Below are 23,160 nucleotides of genomic sequence, written 5' to 3' on the forward strand. Positions count from 1 at the left end.
TGGTCAAGTAGTTTTTTTCTGTTTGCTTTTCAAACTTTTTAAAGTTCGATCATATGGCTTTGACCATATGACATTCCAACTTTTAAAGATTCAATAACATAATACACACCCTGAGAAATGTACTTTGTGGAGCACATCATTGGACTTGTAGTTAATGAAAATTAATCTAAAAGTCAACAGATAAAAGCTCACATGTTGTTAGCAATAGTGACAAGATTTGTTTGTTGAATAGCAATGAAATGGTATTACAAAATGTGATTAAATATGTATGCAGACCATTAACTGTAAATGTATCACTTAAATGAATTGAACTGTGCATCAAGTGTTCTTTTTCTCTAAACTCACTTATTTTACACCTTGTACTACAAAGAAAGTTACCTAATAGCTGCATGCGCTCCAGAGTGCTGACTACTACTCAATGTCACTGGGCTGGTTTGCACTATATAAGGCAGCCTAAATTAATGTTTTTTACTTGTTTTCTTAAGATGTGAAAGGTAATTTCATGCTGTCAAGTGGTATGCAAACACAGAAGGCAATATTTATCAGAGGCATTCAAACAACCTTTTGAGAATAACAACTTAAAAACACATGAAATGAAGCACAGTGTATACCTAGCAATGAGCAGAGGTACTACTGCATTGCACTGTTGCATTTAGCCTTCTCATATATCCTTTTTTACATCAGTACTATCATGTATGTCAAAAGATCAGAACTTTAACTTATGACATGGGAATGGACAAGGACACAGAGAGAAGGAAAAAAAACGCTTTAATTGTTCACAAATCACACTCAGTTAATATTTAGGCTTAAAATGGCTCACAAGGGCAGTTAGCCTAGTACTAACATTTGAACCTATGAACCTATTTCCATAACATCCAAGGACTTAACTTTATTACTCCAACTACCCACATGAAACTACTGGGGATAGTAAATTACAACAATCTAAAATTCAACCTCCATATAGACCAAACCATCAAAAAAGTCCACAAGAAACTAGGCTTCCTGTACAGAAATGCCCAATTTCTAATACCTTCTACAAGAATCACCATGGCTAGAACCCACCTGCTATCTACACTCCTATATGCATCCCCTATCCTCATCAACCTACTTAAATCAGACCATAACAAATTAGAAGCCTGCTATAATAAACTATCCAAGCTTGCCACAAAATCACCATACAGATCACATCACTGCCAATCCCTAAAACAGCTCTATTGGCTTGAACTCCCACATCTCCTAAACATTAACCAGCTAAGCCTAGTCCACCAAATTCTACACCATCCAACCAAAACTCCACCCCTCAGCCATCTAATTCAGCCTTACTCTGCTCCTAGACCCCTGCGCTCTGATAATAAATACTTACTACAAGTTACTGGAGCAAAGAACTCAACTGGAGAAGGCCTTTTTTCCAGCTATACTGCTAAACTATGGAACACTCTACCAACTACTCTTGCCTCAATTTCCTCATCAGAACAATTCACATCACTCCTGAAAACTCACCTATCAAAATCCTAGCTCTGCCCCTGCATTCCCCCAGGTTAAACATCACCTAAACTCCAGTCTCACTTTCTTTACCCTTGTATAACCTAACATGGTCACTCTCTAAACTGACATCTAACACTGTACCTCCACAAAAGGAATAATGTACACTCTCTCTGTAGGTATTATATTGTAAATGCTACTTGTGTGCTTCATTACTACTGTAATCAGAACAAAAACGCCTACTGGTATAACTCACATTCAATTACTTTTTTACTTGTTGATTGTCAATGAATAATTGTCTGAATTTCTATTTTAAGTATAAGTCAATGTATATACCAAAGTATATTAGCCTATTTCGTTGATATTGTAATTATCATTGTATGACTTGGAGCATTTCTCCTTGGGCCCCCACTGAAAATGTGCAATTGCCCAGCTGGACCTTCACAGCAAATGTAAAATAAAATAAAATAAAATAAAAATAAAAAAAAAAAATTAATAAAATTAACTCCCTGTTATTTTTAGTCAATTGCTGAGGTTCCCACATCAACACATTCATACCCCAAGATTTACTATGACCTCCCTCAGTAAAATGATATGTGGGGAGGTTTTGAACCCTGCACCACCTGTACTATTTCTGTAATCTCAATAAATGTACACATTATGCCACTGAGATAGGACTGTGACAATTTGAATTTCTTTACTCGTTACTATCTGGACTACTGAGGAACGCACAACAATGCCAGTAGTTATCGCGCCATTGATTGCAGTCCAAATAAAAAAATACTGGGGGCAGTGAAATGCTTTTCGCTGCTATTGACCACTGCCAGTTAACTAAGCATAATGCCAAATGGCTTGTAAATGATAAAAGAAAAGAATGTACATTTCATATGTTTAAGCAATGTAGTTATCTTGCAACAGGAACCTGTATGGATTTAGGGTAGTAAGAGCAATCATTTCAGAGTATTTCCCATAGTTGCCATAGACAAAGACATATATTAGCAAGGAGAAAAAGTGTTTAGATGTACTGATAATGTGGCACTGTATCAAGTCACATCAAAGGTTCAACAAAAACAAGTTATCAAAGTTGTCCTTACTCATTTGGCAGTAAATGTCTGGAGGACTGTTATACTGCCAACAGTTAGGATAACTATGTGCTCATACAATATTAAACAAAAAGCACAAGCACTGCATGTGCATTTCTCTCTTATTTTATAGTGCATCATTCCCTTACCTATGCTTTCTTAAGAGCAATTCTATCTGTTTTATTGTTAATGTTATCTGTATCAATGTTTAAAGAACTGCTTTGGATATGAACATTTCTAACTAAGGGGCGGTAACTGTGGTCATTAAAGCCAGCATGTGAATGCTAGGAATGTTGCTCTCCTAAATCAGTCAATGTACTTTCGGACTTTTTTTTAACCCTCTTCTCCCTGACACACCCTCAGTAGGTGTCCACCAAAGAAAATGACTGTGAAACCCTGATTGTTTCTATTGTCAGAATAATGATAGACATCTGCAAGTCATTAGCAGGAAGGACTTCTTAATGCCCATGCTTGCATTGTTAGGGCATGTGCATGCAGTTGTGTAGGTCCTTACACCATATTTACATTTCCTACTCTTAGTGCAGATTGCAGTATTCAGGAGTGCTGATAATTGAACACCTCACTGTATGCTCACAGTGCTCACAGGGCTGACTCAGCACTATGTAAAGGTAATTGTACAGATAATGCCCTTGTATCATATTGGGGAGACTGTTTTGAACCAGAGAGCTTGATACTGCTAAATAAACACCACATTTGGAGAATTATCTACTTTTTATTCTGTACACTTTCTAACTATACTTATTGTCCAGGTAGGCTGGTATTTCTTACATAATGCTTTTATTGTAACATTAAAAAGATGATTTTCACTGGTCAATCAAAAACATTTTTTGTCTTAATGTTTTTTTTTCTTTATCCCTTTCTTTTCCATGGCCATGTCTGTTTTACAAAAAAGTATGCTAGAAAGTTGTACATGACCTATATTGTTTAGCTTGCATTTAACTGTTGTTTGCACAGTTATTGCTGATGTGTGTATTTATAACTTTGTAGGAAGGTCTGGCATTTTTACCACTGTTAGAAAAATGAAAAATATGTTACATTTGTGGATTGCTCCCTGACTTCCCTCCACATCAGCAGAGATAGCACTTAGAATAGTTGTGTGACATTTGTAATGCTGCATTTTGAATTTTTATTGTTAATGCTGCAATGTAATACACAGCTAAACCCATGGTATCTGCATTACAGAACTATTATAGATTGTTGTTGATATTTGATTTAAAAATATCTTTTGTGTGTGGGGGGGCTCACTGATGAGTGTGTAATCATAATGAGCATTAATGTTTAATTGGTGTGTGCAGGATGGATGCATGCCTTCAGATATAATTGAGTTCACAACCATGTTGTCTGTGTATTATATATGTAATAATGTGTGTTTGTTCCCTGTTGCATCTCTTACAGGGACATGGCACCCAAAAATAAATCTGTATCCTGCAGGACACCATACACTGATGCAGAAAATGAGGTCATTACCCAGTCCTTACATATCAATGGACCTTTTATGCTTGGGAAAGGTAGAGGTGACCAATCTGCATAAGACAGGATATGGCAGCAGGTGGTTGACAACATTAATGCTGTTGATAGGCATGGAAGAACTTACTCCCAGATATGACCAGAGGCAAGTGATATAATAACCTCTGTCTGCCATAGGGCAGCTCCAATTACCACAGAACAAGTGGCTACCAAACCACCACTACCTGAAATAGTGGAGTTTCTGTTCACTGTCAGAGATCCAAATAGCTTGCCAGAGGGTTACCACAGAATCCTTGACATTGGTGCAGATGTGGATGACAGACCCAGAGTGTTGCAAGTAAACTTTCCAGGTATGCAAAATGCAAGAGTCATCATTATATCTTTATATGCATATATCTTATATGTCTGATACATATATATATATACATATATATATATATATATATATATATATATATATATATATATATATATATATATATATATATATAAAGCAATAACTGTGAGTCAGATGACACAATCATGGAGAACAAGAGAAGGGTGGTTTGGGCTTGGTGGAATCCAACTGTTCACTAAATTTTAAATCTGCACTTGTGAGGGGGATAATTTTCTTTTTCTTTTTTTTTTTTTTTTTGCTTCTTTTGCTCTGTTATACCAGCCTTCTTTGCCTTCCCTTTCTCACATGCAGGAACATCTGGATTGTAGGCTGCCAGCCCACTTGCACATTATAAGCCACATTTGGTTATTGGTAGTACTATCTATTAGGTTGATGTAAGTGTATATGAGATTAACATTTGTGTTGCTTTAGCATATGTTGCATTTTAACATACCTTTCATACAAGGAAATATGTAATCAATTTTATTCTCTGTTTTTCTGTTTGTTGTGCTTATTGCTTATTATCATAGGTGCTCCTGAGAGTAGCATTGTGGAACTCCTACCACCTGATAGCAGAGTATTGGTAGCCTCTGATGTTGATAGTGGCAATAAAAACACAGTCTGGGGATACAGTGGGTCAGTCTGATGCAAAGGTTGTGGCTCCCACATCATCTGCCTATATTTTGGACATAGTCAGTATGCTACACATACCCATGACACATAGACCTTTGGTATAGGACAGTTTGATGTTGACACCATTGATCAGGGTAGTGTGGTTACTCCAGCTACACAGCTGGTTGCTTCTCCCCATAGCCATTGTGAAGGTGTAGTGCCACAAAGGAAGGTTGGTAGGGGTGCTCGGATGAGGCCTACTATCCACCCTTCTCCTGATGCTGGTGTGTCATTAGATGTGACCAGATGCATGTGTAGGGCTGTAGTGGAGGCACAAGCACATTCCACCAGGGCCACAGAAGAGATAGTGTAACTACTAAATGGTGTGCATTCCAATATGAGTGACTCCCTGAACTGTATGGTCAACTCGTTGGAAAGGATGAGACTCTATCAAGTAGTATCTGTGATGGAATGTCTGTTGGGGGAGGGTGGGCATTCATATGGTCAGAGAGCCGCTACATCTTCTGGTTTTAGCAGACATAGCCATGCGAGATACTGCTCCTGTAGTGAAACTACATCCAGTTGTCTATTAGGGTTTGTGGTATCTACACTCAGACATGGTAGGCTATAAAGTCTTGGTCCTAGATGTAGTTGTGAGGAGAGCTCATCCAATAGGCATCACTCACATTCAGATAGCACTGAGACTTCTAGCCAAGGATGTGGAAGTAGCAGTGCAACTCCTTGCAGAGGAGGTTCTTGTGGTCAAGGGGGATGATGCTGAACTAATTACTCTACCATGCATGGCTCACACCTGTCTGAAATGTACTGTTAGCACAGTATTTGATTGTGTTTATGCAGGCACACATGAATTGAAAAACAATTCACTTGCCCATACCACACCAGTACTAATAAGTGTTGTACATCTGTTGTTACTGGCCCTGTATACACTGATAGATACCTGTGTTTATTACTTGCACACAATCATTCTTTGGTGTCAATCTTGCACTCCTACCCCCATGCAAATAAAAATGACTGTGCCCTGCCCTTTGTACTTATCTTTGTGACTTATGGTTGCATATATGTCTGATGCACAGTGGATAGCTAATGCTTGCTTATTCACATACTTGCAATTATTAGTATGTATTGCAGAAGAAAATGTGTTGATTTCTTGTTCCCACTAATTTGTGAATGGTTGCTTCTATAATTGTTGAACTGCATTGTAATTTAATTAGTATTGTCATTACTGCAGTGTGAGAATTACGTACTTCAGTCTTGCTTCTTGGTATCTTTGGGCAAATAAGGGTATGAATGACCTGTTCCATGTTTTATAGACAGTGGTATATTGAAATAATTGATGCACACAATTCTTTCTAATATATAATTTTATATTGCAAAAATCTGACAGTGAAGATTATCACTGACATAACTGTTAGTGGCAAATACATATTTCCACATGAGGATAATTAGTTATCTGTTTTTTTTTTTCTTTCCAGGTTCCACATTTGCACTGTCATTACTGCAGTAATGATTGTGTGATTGGGGGTTGTCCCTGTATGATGTCTGATGCTATCAGAATACAGACATTACATGGTTAGGTAAAGGTTGTGGTGCCTGACAGGCATCAGTTTTCCTATGTGTATGTGCATGGGATCTTAGCTGTTGAGCTAGGTAGTACTTGTCTGTGCTATCCTTTGCCTCTTAACCAGAGCCAGATCATACTGAGCATGCCTCCATCTGCCAGAAGCATCCGCATCTGGTGGTTCTCCTTCAGACTATTCATCTGTAGCTACTGCTGCTGCTGTTGGCCCCTGCTGTGGTCCTTGAAATTGTGGTCCTACTCCTTGATGTCCTTGTTGAAGCTATTTTTTTAAGAATTATATTGTATAACATATTGTATAATATGGAGCACATTGCAAGTATTTTGGCAGAGGTGCCTCATGTGTCTAGACACCAGAACCTTGATTTAAGCAACAAAAATACATACATTAAGTATAAACAAAAATCACTGGGACAAACGGCAGTATAATCCACAGACATTTAATGGTAACAGAAGGCTAGCAGTTTTGTGCCTAACAACTAGGCACTTCTTCAGACAAATGTATTTAAAAACAACACAGATATTTATAATACAGTCAATCACTCAATGAAGCAGTTTATGTTCCTTAAGTAAAGGCTTTAAAGAAACATATCCATTCAAGCGAGGATGCTTATGTGCTTGTAACTGTACTATCCATTTAGTTTCAGCTTTCTCCCAAGAGTTCTAATAAATGTTCTCTTAGGGTTCTACTCGTCTTAACCGTAAGAGAATGTTTATTAGAAAACTTGGGGTACATTAGGCATAAGGAACCTACTAGTGCATTATTAAAACATGTTCATGATAACGTGGGTCACACTTTTTGTTTTTTAGTATTACAGTGTTTTAAAGTTAATGACAGAGGTGGTGATTTGAATAATTTTATTGAAAAAGCTGAAACTAAATGGATAATATGGTTACAAGCACATAAGAGTCCTGGCTTGAATGGATATGTTCCTTTAAAGCCTTTACTTAAAAACATGAATTGCTTCATTAAATGATTGACTGTATTATAAATATCTGTGTTGTTTTTAAATACATTTGTCTGAAGAAGTGCCTAGTTGTTGGGCATGAAAGCGCTAACCTTCTGTTACCATTAAACATATGTAGATTTTACTGCCGTGTTTGTCCTAGTGATTTTTATTAATACTTATGTTTTTTTGGTCGCTGGGTCTTCACTGTTCCTGATACATTCTTTTTTTTTTCTTGACTTGGATTGCTTTTGTTTGTATTAGGCAGGCATGGCTGATTCTCAGTTGGAATTGGTCTATAGACCAGAGGCTGCTGTGTTTGCTAAATGATTTCAATGCTTGATAGATGTGGGCGAGAACCCTTTATTTTCACTGAGCTTAGGAAGTGTTACTAATGATGTTACTACTATGGACTGTGATGATGTGTTCTTTAATAGAAATCTTCGGGACATTGAGAATAAGTTATATAATCTTAAACGTTATCAATGGCAGTGATTGCATATGGAAGCTTGCCTTCATTTTAAGGTAGTTCCTAGGGGACTACATGTTATGAGAATGCCTACATAATGGAAAGCTTTTCCAAAACTGTTATGGAAGTGGCAAGAGTTGAACCTTGAGCTCAGCTTTAACTACATGTGATTGGTAATGAGAATCTTTAAACCCATGGAGAATGAGCTGTCTGCGAGAATTGACAGTCTCCTTAAAGAGTTTAACTCCAGAGTTGTTCCTGATAGATTCAAGCTAAGCCTTGATGATGTTTTTATTAGTGTCTCAGTATATGAGAACAAGCTAAGGGCATTTAAAATTAAAAAAACTGAACTGGTGAAAATTAAAAAAAATGAATTGTTATTTCTCCAATTTTCGTAGTGGTAACATTTTTGTTTGGCCTCGTGGACTGAATAGTCGGGCTTTTGATGAGAAGAAGGCTGTTGATAATAAGAATAAGAACAATACTGTTTCATCTAACATTTAGACTATGAATATTCATGAGACAATCTGTAAGGATATCTGTTCCACTGCTAGAGGAACTGTTGATATGAGTGTAATGAATATTCATGAAGCGGCTGATGGTGCCATCCATCTGGAATACACAGGAGATGCAGTTCCACCTTGTATGGATGATGTTAATGTGTCAACCTCATTTTCGGCTATTGGGAAGTCTTCTGCATCCATGAAAGATGGCAGGCATATGAATAGTGAATATCTAGGAGCAAGACCTAAGTCTGGATGTGTAATTAATATATCTGATAGTCCTTTTCCGATTCTACTAGCTCATATAAAGGACTACAGTCTACAGAATGATCGGAAGAAGAGAAAGGTATCGTTGGATCAGGAAGGAAGCAGGAAAACTTTTTGAAAACAGCAGAAAGTACATTACTCTTTAAATAGTCTAGCATGGAACGTACTGATGAACAGGTCAGTTTGTTGAATCATGGACTATCTTTTATACCTGCCGCTAGAGCTAATTTGACTGACACTATTCTACAATTAAGTGAAGTAATGCACAAAAAAACAAAGACAAGCAAAGAATAATCCACGACCTTGAAGTTCTGGTTCCTTTCTTCAAGGTCGTGGATTATTCTTTGATTCTACAATTAAGACTATTTGCGAGGAGTATTATGTTGAAAACAGTTTTTCCGATTAATAATAGTACAATTAGTTCTGTGTATAGGAAACCAAGTGTTTATTGCCCACATACTGCTATATGTGTTGACTTATTTATTAACCAGTGTGAAAAAGATCTCACTGCTAATCATATGATGAGCAGTAAAGGTTTATTTCTGAAGTTAACACATGCTGAAGCAGAAACATTAACTATGTTGAAGGAGAATGTAGAGGTAGAACCAGGTTCTCTCACCACAGGAAAACGTAACCAACCAAAGTTTGAAGTAGACAGTCAAACAGTCACAAATGAAATTTCTTGCAGTAAATCCACATCAATAGAAAAACTTCTATGAATATCGACACGAAGGCAGAATATAAATGTAGAAAACCAATATTTATTAGTTAAAACGTGAGCGCTTTCGCGTAGCAACTACTACGCTTCATCAGACAATAATAAAAAAATAAAAAAATACAAGAACTTCTTTTTATATACAGAGGCTGGTAGAAAAGGCGCCAAATCAATGACAATTAGTAAAAATCAATTATTTCATTAGATAATTGGGCAAGTAAAGCTTGCAGCTTAAATAGGTGTTTGTTTTTTAAAAGGATGTCTGTAAAGAGTACACATTTATAAAAAGAAAACTTTTTAAAATATGACTGACAAATTCTTTGCAAATCATTCAAAGTAATGGTTGTAAACAGCAACGTTATGTTCAATGATGGTGTGCAAAATAATGCGAATATAAAACCACCATAAAATCTGACTCAGTGTTTTCTGCATATACATGAATGAATAAATAATTAATAAATAAATAAATAAATAAATGCATGTATAGGGTAAACAAGCAAGAATCTGAATATCATGATGAACACTAATGCTCAAAATGATACAAATATAAAATAGACATTCAATCTAGCTGCATAATAACTATTTGTATATAAATAAATAAATGAATATAAATAAATGTACAGATAAAAATATGCACTCAGAAGTTTTACATGTTAAAAGTTGAGTGTTAAATAAATAAGTAAATGAACAAATAATTAAATAATTAATACATAGATTTTTTAGGTTTTGAACTGAATAACAAGTGTAAAAAATATAAGATAAAAAGGGGCTTCAAAAGCAATTTTAAAACAGCATTGAAACAGCATTAAAAACAACATGTCTACATTGTATAAAGGCAAGAATAAAAGAAATTATTTGTTCAAAGAATGCTTTTAGATTAATAAAAATAGTTTATAATGGTAATAATATATTATGCACTTTTATATATAAATAAATATACAAAAATGTAAAAATATAAAAATCTGTATATGGAATCTATATATATAATAAAAACGCATTCAAATTAATTTTTTGTTTCTTGTGTAACAGCTTTATAACATCATGGCATATCTTGCCAAATACAAGATAAAATAATATGAAAAAAGGAGGGCAATGTTAGGTCTCAATATTTACCTGGCTTTTAGAAATGATAATTATAAGATATAAGATGGAATCTGAGGTGTATGTATAATAAAAACGCATTCAAATATATTTTATATGATAACTTCACAATGTCATAACATATCTTGCTAAAAACATAATAAGATAGCGTGAAGAAAGAGGAGATACTGTTAAGATACAATAGTTACCTGGCTTCTAAGACAGGCTTAATGGAAATATAACTGTTGATGCCAGGAGGTATGTGAGCTGCTAACCTTAAAATCCATTTTAATTCTTTATTACTTAAGTTTAATGTATTGTCACCCTCTCTTCTGTTGGGTTTAATTACTTCCAAAATCCTAAAGTTAAATAGATGTGAGGGTTGCTCTAATATATGCTTCGCTAATGCGTTTAATTCATTTTTTGTTTTTATGTCATATAAATGACCATAGATTCTATCCTTTAAACATCTTTTAGTCAAGCCGACATAAAAAGCTTGGCATTTGTCACATGTTGCAAGGTAGATTAAATTCTTAGTAGAGCAATTAGCATAGAATCTGGGTCTAAATATAAAATTCATGGTAGGATGGTGGAATTCAGATTGGTTAGCAATGTATTTGCATCTGTTACAGTTGTGGCAAGGAAAAGTCCCTGTCTTATGAGTAGTGAGGGCTGTTGTAGGATGAATGCTGTGATTATCATTACATAGTCGTTGTTTAAGGTTTAAACTATTTCTAAACATATAGTGAGGTTTTGTTCCTACTACTTGTTTAATAAAAGGGTCCATGATTAGAACTTTCCAATTATTATAAAACACATTCTTGATGTAACTAATGGTGCTTGTATAGTTCAGAGTTATAGGTACAAAGTTCATTTGTTTATTTGAATTTATGTCTGTTTTATTACTAAAGGGTTTGTCCTCTATGTGTGTATTCACTTTGATAATGCTGTTTTTAATGGTATTAACCAGTTTTAAATCATATCCTCTTTCTAAAAATAAAGATACTAGCTTCTCTGCCTCAAGATTTAATACATTGACATCCTTGCAAAGTCTGGTTAATCTAACAAACTGGCTTTTTACGATACCAGGAAACACATACCTGGGATGCATACTGTCAAAGGTGAGCAGTGTGTTTCTCCAGGTAGGTTTCCTGTATAGTGAGGATGTGATAGAGCCATGTTCTGTGATACTTAAAGTCACATCTAAGAAATTTATGGAAGTGTGAGAACATTCCATTGTGAATTTGAGGAAAGAAGATGTAGTTTCTAAAAAATTTAAAAAGTCTCTGAAGTCATTTTCTGTACCCTCCCAGATAATAAGGATGTCGTCCACAAAGCGTTTATACACTCTTATGTTGGAAAACAAAGGGTGAGTAAAGAGGCATCTGCGCTCCCAATCAAGTACAACTAAGTTTGAATAAGTATTAGCGCAGGGGGTGCCCATAGCCACCCCCCACTTTTGTAAATAATAATTATTTAAAAATATGAAAACATTATTATTTAAAACTAGAATGATTGACTGTATTATAAATATCTGTGTTGTTTTTAAATACATTTGTCTGAAGAAGTGCCTAGTTGTTGGGCATGAAAGCGCTAACCTTCTGTTACCATTAAACATATGTAGATTTTACTGCCGTGTTTGTCCTAGTGATTTTTATTAATACTTATGTTTTTTTGGTCGCTGGGTCTTCACTGTTCCTGATACATTCTTTTTTTTTTCTTGACTTGGATTGCTTTTGTTTGTATTAGGCAGGCATGGCTGATTCTCAGTTGGAATTGGTCTATAGACCAGAGGCTGCTGTGTTTGCTAAATGATTTCAATGCTTGATAGATGTGGGCGAGAACCCTTTATTTTCACTGAGCTTAGGAAGTGTTACTAATGATGTTACCACTATGGACTGTGATGATGTGTTCTTTAATAGAAATCTTCGGGACATTGAGAATAAGTTATATAATCTTAAACGTTATCAATGGCAGTGATTGCATATGGAAGCTTGCCTTCATTTTAAGGTAGTTCCTAGGGGACTACATGTTATGAGAATGCCTACATAATGGAAAGCTTTTCCAAAACTGTTATGGAAGTGGCAAGAGTTGAACCTTGAGCTCAGCTTTAACTACATGTGATTGGTAATGAGAATCTTTAAACCCATGGAGAATGAGCTGTCTGCGAGAATTGACAGTCTCCTTAAAGAGTTTAACTCCAGAGTTGTTCCTGATAGATTCAAGCTAAGCCTTGATGATGTTTTTATTAGTGTCTCAGTATATGAGAACAAGCTAAGGGCATTTAAAATTAAAAAAACTGAACTGGTGAAAATTAAAAAAAATGAATTGTTATTTCTCCAATTTTCGTAGTGGTAACATTTTTGTTTGGCCTCGTGGACTGAATAGTCGGGCTTTTGATGAGAAGAAGGCTGTTGATAATAAGAATAAGAACAATACTGTTTCATCTAACATTTAGACTATGAATATTCATGAGACAATCTGTAAGGATATCTGTTCCACTGCTAGAGGAACTGTTGATATGAGTGTAATGAATATTCATGAAGCGGCTGATGGTGCCATCCATCTGGAATACACAGGAGATGCAGTTCCACCTTGTATGGATGATGTTAATGTGTCAACCTCATTTTCGGCTATTGGGAAGTCTTCTGCATCCATGAAAGATGGCAGGCATATGAATAGTGAGTATCTAGGAGCAAGACCTAAGTCTGGATGTGTAATTAATATATCTGATAGTCCTTTTCCGATTCTACTAGCTCATATAAAGGACTACAGTCTACAGAATGATCGGAAGAAGAGAAAGGTATCGTTGGATCAGGAAGGAAGCAGGAAAACTTTTTGAAAACAGCAGAAAGTACATTACTCTTTAAATAGTCTAGCATGGAACGTACTGATGAACAGGTCAGTTTGTTGAATCATGGACTATCTTTTATACCTGCCGCTAGAGCTAATTTGACTGACACTATTCTACAATTAAGTGAAGTAATGCACAAAGATAATCCACGACCTTGAAGTTCTGGTTCCTTTCTTCAAGGTCGTGGATTATTCTGATTCTAATTAAGACTATTTGCGAGGAGTATTATGTTGAAAACAGTTTTTCCGATTAATAATAGTACAATTAGTTCTGTGTATAGGAAACCAAGTGTTTATTGCCCACATACTGCTATATGTGTTGACTTATTTATTAACCAGTGTGAAAAAGATCTCACTGCTAATCATATGATGAGCAGTAAAGGTTTATTTCTGAAGTTAACACATGCTGAAGCAGAAACATTAACTATGTTGAAGGAGAATGATGACATTTGTATACGCCCTGCTGATAAAGTTGGGGGCATTGTGATTTTTGATCGTGTTGTATATGAGATGAAAATGCATAACATGTTGTCTGATAACGGTGTTTACGTTAATTTACAGCCTAACTATTTAGCTAGGTTGATACATGTTTGTGATGAACTATATGACTTGTTTATAAACTGGTTAATAGATGCTGATTTTTATGATTATTTTATTGTGGAACATCCTCTTACACCGACTATACGTAGATTACCTAACGTACACAAATCTGTTATAGATCCTCCTATTAGACCGATTGTTTTTGGCTCTCAATGGCTTACACAGCCTCTGTCCATTTTTGTTGAACATGAGTTTAGGAAAGGTGTTGATAAAGTTTATACTGTTTTAAGAGACACACAACTTTTCCTTGAAGACTGGTTTGAATTTATTAATGCCAATGATGTTTCTCATTTAATACTGGTAACATTGGATGTTAACACCTTGTTTACAGTTATCACTAATATGGAAGGTGTAGAAGCTGTTAGAGAATTTTTACATAAGCGCAGTGATCTTTCCAATGATTTGATAATTATTTCTACATCGTTAGATCTCATCTTGGAAAATAATGTTTTTATGTTTTGTGACCACCTCTATTTACAGAAAGTTGGCGTAGCTATGGGCACTTCTTGTGCCAATGGTTACACCAACTTGGTGATGGCACACTGGGAGTTTGAACATGTTTTGACTGCACATCCCTACCATACTCATCTGAAGTGTTTTAGGAGATTTAAAACAAAGAAACAGCACCAGAGCACTCCACGGCGATCGGACCATACACAGAGAAAACTATTAGCACTATAAGTAATAGTTCAAGCATGTAGTATAAAATCCAAGGTTTATTGGAATTCCAGGTTAGCGTTTTCACCCTCATGGGCTTCTTCAGACCTTTTACATCTCATAAAAGTAATGCTAACCTTTATACTAAAGCCTCTATGACATCATTCTTTAATTAAGTAAAATAGTGTTCAACTGTAAGGCTTCATTTAAGAACAGTTTATAAATACTCAACCACAAAGCAACTTCTAAAGTTAAAGTAAACATAAATTAATATATGTACTATGCTTATAAAAGTATATATAAAAAGAATATATAAAAAATACTTAAACATAACAGCATATATAAATATAAAAAATATAAAAAACAAATATATTTAAAAATGTTTAAATTTTTTAAAGTGTTATGTATATAAAAAACATATGTATGTGTGTATATGCCATGCATCAATATACTGTTATACAAAAAATTATGCCAGCTCATATAAGAACTGTATATAAAATACATTCATAAGAGATTCATGTAAGAGCTGTATGAGGACTACATTATATGATATATACAATGATGTATACAAATATAATGTCCCATCTGACCTACAGGTCTTTATCTAACAACTAACTTTCTATTTTTTATGGTCGGTTTAATAGGGACTCTGTTGTTCAGTCCAGGTCTCTGATCTGCTCTTAGCATTATAATCCACCTGGCTTCTGTCCTTTCTGTATAGTTCCTTATGTCCCCACCCCTAGCATTGGGGTTGTTTACTTGTAGTACTAGAAATTTGAAGCTGTGTGTATTTGTGTTCATGACATGCTTGGATAATGCATTATGTGGGGGCTGGATGCGTATATTATAAAGATGTTCATGTATTATATCACGTAACCTTCTATCAGTTTTCCCCACATAAAATGCATCATAGGCCATGCACCTAGCTAGATATGTGACATGTTGAGTGTCACAATTAGCTGTAGTGTTGAAACAAAATCTTTTCATGGTGACAGGATGTACATAGCTGGTGTCCTCAGATATAAAGGGACAATAATTGCATTTATCACATGGTCTGGTGTAATTTAATATCTCACCCCTACGAATTGTAGTGGGGACTCTAGGTTGGCAGAGTAATCTGTGCAAGTTTGACTTATTTCTATAGACAAACAACGGTCTATCCCCCACTATCTCTTTTAATTTAGGATCTGTAGTGAGGACAGACCAGTTCTTATAAAAAATCCCTTTCACACTGGTAATGTCATGTGTATAATTTAGTGAGACCCAAACTATGGGATGGTTCATTGTTGTATCAGTGATTCTAGTTCTTTCTGATGTTCCTTCTAAGTCTACAGGGTTTGCAAAATATGGACGTGCAGATCGAGTTCTAAGATCATATACCCCTTCAATCCCTGAGTATATCTCTTCTGGTGTATAAGATCTGGCAACTAGTCTCCCTCATAATTGATCTAACTCATTCTTAAGCCCTTGTTTTGTTGGATTCAAATGTGAGGCTCTTATAGCTTGACCTTTCACTATGTTGTGGAACACAAAACAAGGATGCATGCTCCCTCTATGTAAGAGGGAGTTCTTGTAGCATGACTTCCTATATACATCTGTATTGAGTAGACCACTGTCTAACCTTTCAATGTATACATCTAAAAATGATATCCATCTATCCAAACTCTCCATGGTAAAATTCAAAAAGTTGGTCAAAGAATTGATCTCACAAAAAAACTTCTGTAGTTCATCTTCCGATCCTTCCCATAGGAGGAAATGGTCATCCACAAACCTAGCATAATCAATAGCATTCCTCTTGAAGCTATCTAGTGGAAATAGTTTTTCCTTTTCCCAGTCTGCCATCACTAGGTTGGCATAGCTATTAGCGCAGGATGTACCCATAGCCACACCATCCTTCTGTATATAGACATTAACATTTAACATGAAGATGTTATTTTCCAAGATTGCCTCTAGCAAACCAGTAATTAGTTCAATGTGGGACATGGTATAATCAGTGTTCACCCTGAGACATCTCCGTATACTTTCTAGCCCATGTTAGTTAGGTATAACTGTAAATAATGATTGTACATCAAGAGTTACTAATATGAAGTGTAAATCAGTCTGTAACACACTCACTTTACTGTAAAGATCCAGCAGGAACTGTTTAGTATCCCTCAGGATATGAGTGAAACTATCTACAACTTTCCTTAGTTGTTTTTCGACATACAAGGAGAGGGGTTCAGTAAGCCAACCTCTCCCTGCCACAATGGGTCTCAAGGGTGGATTATGTGTATTCTTGTGGACCTTCGGTAACCCTTGAATGACTGGAATCAATGGATTTTCAACTAAAAAGGATGTGTATAGTTCCAAACTAATAATTTCACTTTTGGATAAGTCTTCTAGCATCCTTCTAATAGTTCCAACCCGTATATCTATTTCATTCTTGGAGATTACTGAATAGATCTCACTATTATCCAACATTGTTTTCATTTTGTCATCATAGTCCGTTCTATTCATAACTACTACTGGTCACGTTTGAATCAAACAGAACAAGGGTTTAAGAATGAGTTAGATCAATTACGAGGGAGATTAGTTGCCAGATCTTATACGCCAGAAGAGATATACTCAGGGATTGAAGGGGTATATGATCTTAGAACTCAATCTGCATGTCCATATTTTGCAAACCCTGTAGACTTAGAAGGAACATCAGAGAGAACTAGAATCACTGATATGACGATGAACCATCCCATAGTTAGGGTCTCACTGAATTATACACAATACATTAGCAGTGTGAAAGGGATTTTTTATAAGAACTGATCTGTCTTCACTACAGATCTCTAATTAAAAGAGATAGTGGGTGATAGACCATAGTTTATCTATAGATATAAGTCAAACTTGCACAGATTACTCTACCAACCTAGAGTCCACACTACAATTGGTAGGGGTGAGATATTAAATTACACCAGACCATGTCATAAATGCAATTATTGTCCCTTTATATCTGAAGACACCAGCTTTGCACAACCTGTCACCATGAAAAGATTTTGTTTCAACACTACAGCTAATTGTGACACTCAACATGTCACATACCTAGCTAGGTGCGTGGCCTGTGATGCATTTTATATGGGGAAAACTGATAGAAGGTTACGTGATAGGATACGTGAACATCTTCATAGGTTCATAGATTAGTACTAAGCTAACTGCCCTTGCGAGCCATTTTAAGCCTAGCCAATTATCCCTTGTGAGATTCAAACCCTGTACCTTGTGTTTGTAAGGCAAACACCTTAACCATTAGGCCATCCTCCCACCCATCTGTATAATATATGCATCCAATCCCCACATAATGCATTATCCAAGCATGTCATGAACACAAATGACACACACAGCTTCAAATTTCTAGTACTGCAAGTAAACAAACCCAATGCTAGGGGTGGGGACATAAGGAACTATACAGAAAAGACAGAAGCCAGGTGGATTATAATGCTAAGAGCAGATCAGAGACCTGGACTGAAAGACAGAGTCCCTATTAAACCGACCCTAAAAAATAGAAAGTTAGTTGTTAGATAAAGGCCTGTAGGTCAGATGGGACATTATATTTGTGTACATCATTGTATATATCATATGATGTAGTCTTCATACAGCTCTTACATGAATCTATTATGAATGTATTTTATATACAGTTCTTATGTGAGCTGGCATAATTTGTTGTATAACATTTTATTGATGCATGGCATATACACACATACATATGTTTTTTATATACATAACACTTTAAAAAAATTTTAAACATTTTTAAATATATTTGTTTTTTATATTTTTTATATTTATATATGCTGTTATGTTTAAGTATTTTTTATATATTATTTTTATATATACTTTTATAAACATAGTATATATATTAATATATGTTTACTTTAACTTTAGAAGTCGCTTTGTGGCTGAGTATTTATAAACTGTTCTTGAATGAAGCCTTACAGGTGAACACTATTTTACTTATTTAAAGAATGATGTCATAGAGGCTTTAGTATAAAGGTTAGTATTACTTTTATGAGATGTAAAAGGCCTGAAGAAGCTCATGAGGGTGAAAGCACTAACCTGGAATTCCAATAAACCTTGGATTTTATACTACATGCTTGAACTATTACTTATAGTGCTACTAGTTTTCTCTCTGTATGGTCCGATCGTTGTGGAGTGCTCTGGTGCTGTTTCTTTGTTTTAAATTTATTTGGTATAGTTATCAGAGCATTTACCCCTACTTCGCTCATTTTATTTGGTTTTAGGCGATTTGTTGATGATATTTTTCTCCTATGGGAAAGTAGCATGTCTGAATTAGAGGCTTTTATTACTTACCTTGAATCCACCACTAGTTATTTAAGGTTCTCTATGAATGCACATATTAGTTTTGTGGACTTCCTTGATATCCATCTTTATATGGATCATGATGGATGCTTGCTCATATCTTTATATAGGAAAGCATGTAGAAGGAATACCCTTTACATCGCATAGTATGCATCCTGGGTTTATGTTAAAGAATATTGCTTCAAATCAAGCTCATAGGATGTCTAGGTTACATGCTAATGATGATGGGTTTCAGCAGGCACTTGAAATTCCAGAGAACGATTTATTTCAACATTATTATTCGTCTACTGATTTTTTAGAGGCTAAGGAATTTGTAATTAATAATAGATGCTCTTCAGCTAAACCGTATTTTTCACACAGGGACGCTAATACTAAGGTGAAAAAGCGGAAGGACTTAACTTTTGCTAGACCAGTCCTTACATTTACTAGTGATGTTAAAAAGGTTTGTGAAGTAATACATAAGAACTGGCCAATATTGACTTCAGAAGATTCTATATCAGAGATTTTTGGTAGGACATCCCATTTTTGTTTTAAAAATGGATTGTCATTAAAAAGACCGCTTTGTTATGTTGATTGGAGGGTTAATACATCTTTGTCTAATAGGAAGGGTACTTTTGCTTGTAAGAATTGTGCTGTATGCCACTATATTTCAGCATGAAAAGATTATCAACACCCTGTTACAGGGTACATATTCAAACCTAGGTTTTATGCTGATTGCTGTACATGTGTATTAGTGTTTCTTGCTCTATGTAACCAGTGTGGCAGTTTTTATGTGGGGAAAATGAGTAGAACCCTAAGAGAAAATTTATGAGAACACTTGGGGTACATTAGGCATAAGGACCCTTCTAGTGCCTTGTTTAAACATGTTCAGGATAATGTGGGTCACACTTTTTGTTTTCTAGTATTACAGTGTTTTAAATTAAATGACAGAGGTGGTGATTTGAATAATTTTATTGAGAAAGCTGAAACTAAATTGAGTCCTGGCTTGAATGGATATATTCATAGGTTCATAGGTAGGTGCTAGGCTATCGGCCCAAGGGCCTAAGTAAGCCTAGCCAGCAAGGTTCCCTAGCTTACGACACCCAAGAAAGTTAATTTTTTGTGCCCCTGTCGAGCAAAGCCACAGATGTGATCCCTGGGGTGCATTTCCTATTTCCCATCCACTCATCAAGCAAATAGTGGTAGCTTGTTGCAGAGTATAGGAAGTCTCTTGGATAGGAATCTATCCTTCCAGTATATCCTGTTTTTTGTGGTGACAACGTTTAGGTCCCTAGAGCATGTAGCACAGATGGATTGGGATTTCTTTAGGTGTAGTATGTCCAACAGCTCTGGGTTTAACATAGCTTTACATGTTAGGCAGAGATCTCCTCGGAGTAGGTGATATGCTACAGAGTAAAGCTGGAGTTGTTTGAGACTGTCAGTGTAGGGCATCTGTTTGAGGCCAGTATTCCTCTTTGTGAGGTACTTCTGTGGCCTTTCCAGCTGCTGCAGATGTTTTGTGAGGTACATTCCAAAAGGGGCATTGTACTCTATAATTGGTCTAATGAGTGCCGAGTAGAGGGGAACAATGACCTCTTTTTTCCTGGATGAGAACCATTTTGTGATTAGGTGTGCCACATAGAAGGATTTCCTGACTACTGTGGCATGTGATTATCAAAGGAGAGACTACTGTCCACCTGGGTCCCAAGGTCTCTTATCACACATTCAGTGTTAAGTAAACTGCAGTTTATGTGCTAGTTCATGGATACAGAGTTTTTACTAAAGGGGATGTCAATGCACTTTTTGGCATTGAGCTTGAGGTCACGCCTCTGACACCAGGCATCTGTCTCAGCGAGGCCCTTCAGTAGAATGTCCAGATCATGTGGGGACTCAACTATGGCTCTTAGTTTGCAGTCATCAGCAAATTTCATTAGCCAGAGGCCTTCTGTAATGGCCTGTACTTCAGAAAAGTAGATACCAAACAGGAGAGGTCCCACGACTGAACACTGTGGTACTCCACTTGTCACTGATTTGAAGTCAGATTTTGAGTCTGCAACTTTTACAGTGTGGGTTCTGTCAGTTAGCCAGATGGCAACCCATCGTGTGACATAGGGGATTAAAACCTAGTTTAGTGAATTTAGCTATAATTCCAGAATGGGGGATGGTGTTGAAAGCCTTGGCGAGGTCATGATAGGCTGTGTGAACCACCTTACCCTTGCCTACGGCTTTTGTGACTGCCTCAAAGAAGTTGATCAGGTTCAGAAGGCATTCTAAACCTTTCACAAACCCAAACTGGGTGGAGTCCTGAGTTTGGAGGTTGCCAATGTCTTTGTTTATGAGTTCCACGACAATACATTCCATGGCCTTGCAGACCAGGCTCATCAGGCTAATAGGGTGATAGTTACCAGGATCAGTGGTGGCTCCCCCTTTTCAGAGTGGGATAACTGTTGCTGTGTGCTATTCAGTCGGCACAAAGCCTGACGTAAGACTATGATTTAATATGGTGCTTAGGTGGTTCCTTTAAAGCCTTTACTTAAGGAAAGTAAATTGCTTCATTGAATGACTGACTGTATTATAAATATCTGTGTTGTTTTTCAATACATTTGTCTGAAGAATTGCCTAGTTGTTGGGCATGAAAGTGCTAACCTCCTGTTACCATTAAACATCTGTGGATTTTACTGTCATATTTGTCCCAGTGATTTTTGTTTATACTTATTGTATTTTTGGTCGCTGGGGCTTCAATGTTCCTGACACATTCTTTTTTCTTGAATTAAAATACATACATTCTAAGATACTCCTACTTTGAGTGTGGGCCTTGTTGTATCTTTGCTCAGTGGGGTTGTGTGGGTTTCTCATGGATGTCAGGAGCCAGAGCTCCAGTGCACCCACACACACACACACACTAGATTCCCTTTGAGGAATGCCATCCCTAGCAAATCTAGAGTAGAGCTCACAAGTGTGCCATAACATGTCAGTCATGGAAACTGTCTGGGTTACCTGAATAGATATTGTAGACTATCCTTTGGGCATTACAGTCAAAACTATTAGTTTATAGAGAGGAAACATGTCTGTTGATGTACCTGTGCCCCTGCTCATCAGGTGGGGCATTTATTTCTATGCGTGTGCAATCTATGTCCCACAGCACTTTAGGGAAGTGTGCTACTGCATAGAATTCTGGATGGTTCTTGCTCTCTCCTGTGGGAAGCGTGTGAGTCAGATGTGATCCCTTGCATGTAGTAGCATTGCTTTTGAAAACTGATGTAATATTCTAGAGGATGATGCCTGTGAAACCCCTAACATATCCCCTGTGGATCTGCAGAGAGTATCAGTAGGTAGTATATGTAACGTTACACATCTCCGTTTTTACTGGGATGGGGTCTCCATGATTTCCTTGGGGCCTGAGGTGAGGGTGGCAAAGGTTGCATATTTCCTACAGTGTTTCCCTGTCCACCTTATCTCTGTCAGCAATTTTCGTGTAATGTAATCCATGATGTAAAATGGGGTGTAAACACCCTTCTTCTTGTTTGAAGTCTGGCAGCAGCAGCAGCAGCATCTTGATTTGAAACTTGTTGGACATGCAGCATAATAATAGCAGCAGCAAGCCCTAACATGTTTTTTCTTAGTGTAATCCTGCCTGTATTCCAAGAGTTTTGGAGTACAGGGCAAAAACCTACACTGCATTTACATGATTGTTTTGTTACTTCCTGAATAGCTCTGCCATGTTGGATATATATATATATATATATATATAAATGTGTGTGTGTGTGTATATGAAACATGAAAACCAACAAAAGACCAAAAACAGAGAACTATACTCCTTAATCTTTAATATGATATACCATTTGTGCATTCATCTCACAGAGATAAAGACTTCATCAGGCCTGTGTATGAAAAAAAATAAACATATTTTAATATTTTAGTAATTAGTGTTGTTCTCTTTACTTGGTCTTCATTGCCCTTTTTATGTTTTATTTTATTAGTGCAGCACCGATACATTGATTTTTTTAAATGTGTGTGTGTGTGTGTGTGTGTGTGTGTGTGTGTGTGTGTGTGTGTGTGTGTGTGTGTGTGTGTGTGTGTGTGTGTGTGCGCACACAGTCACGTGCGCTCATGAG

The sequence above is a fragment of the Protopterus annectens genome, chromosome 1.part1 (assembly GCF_019279795.1).
Source record: "Protopterus annectens isolate FY-2018-M chromosome 1.part1, PAN1.0, whole genome shotgun sequence".
NCBI lineage: Eukaryota > Metazoa > Chordata > Ceratodontiformes > Protopteridae > Protopterus > Protopterus annectens.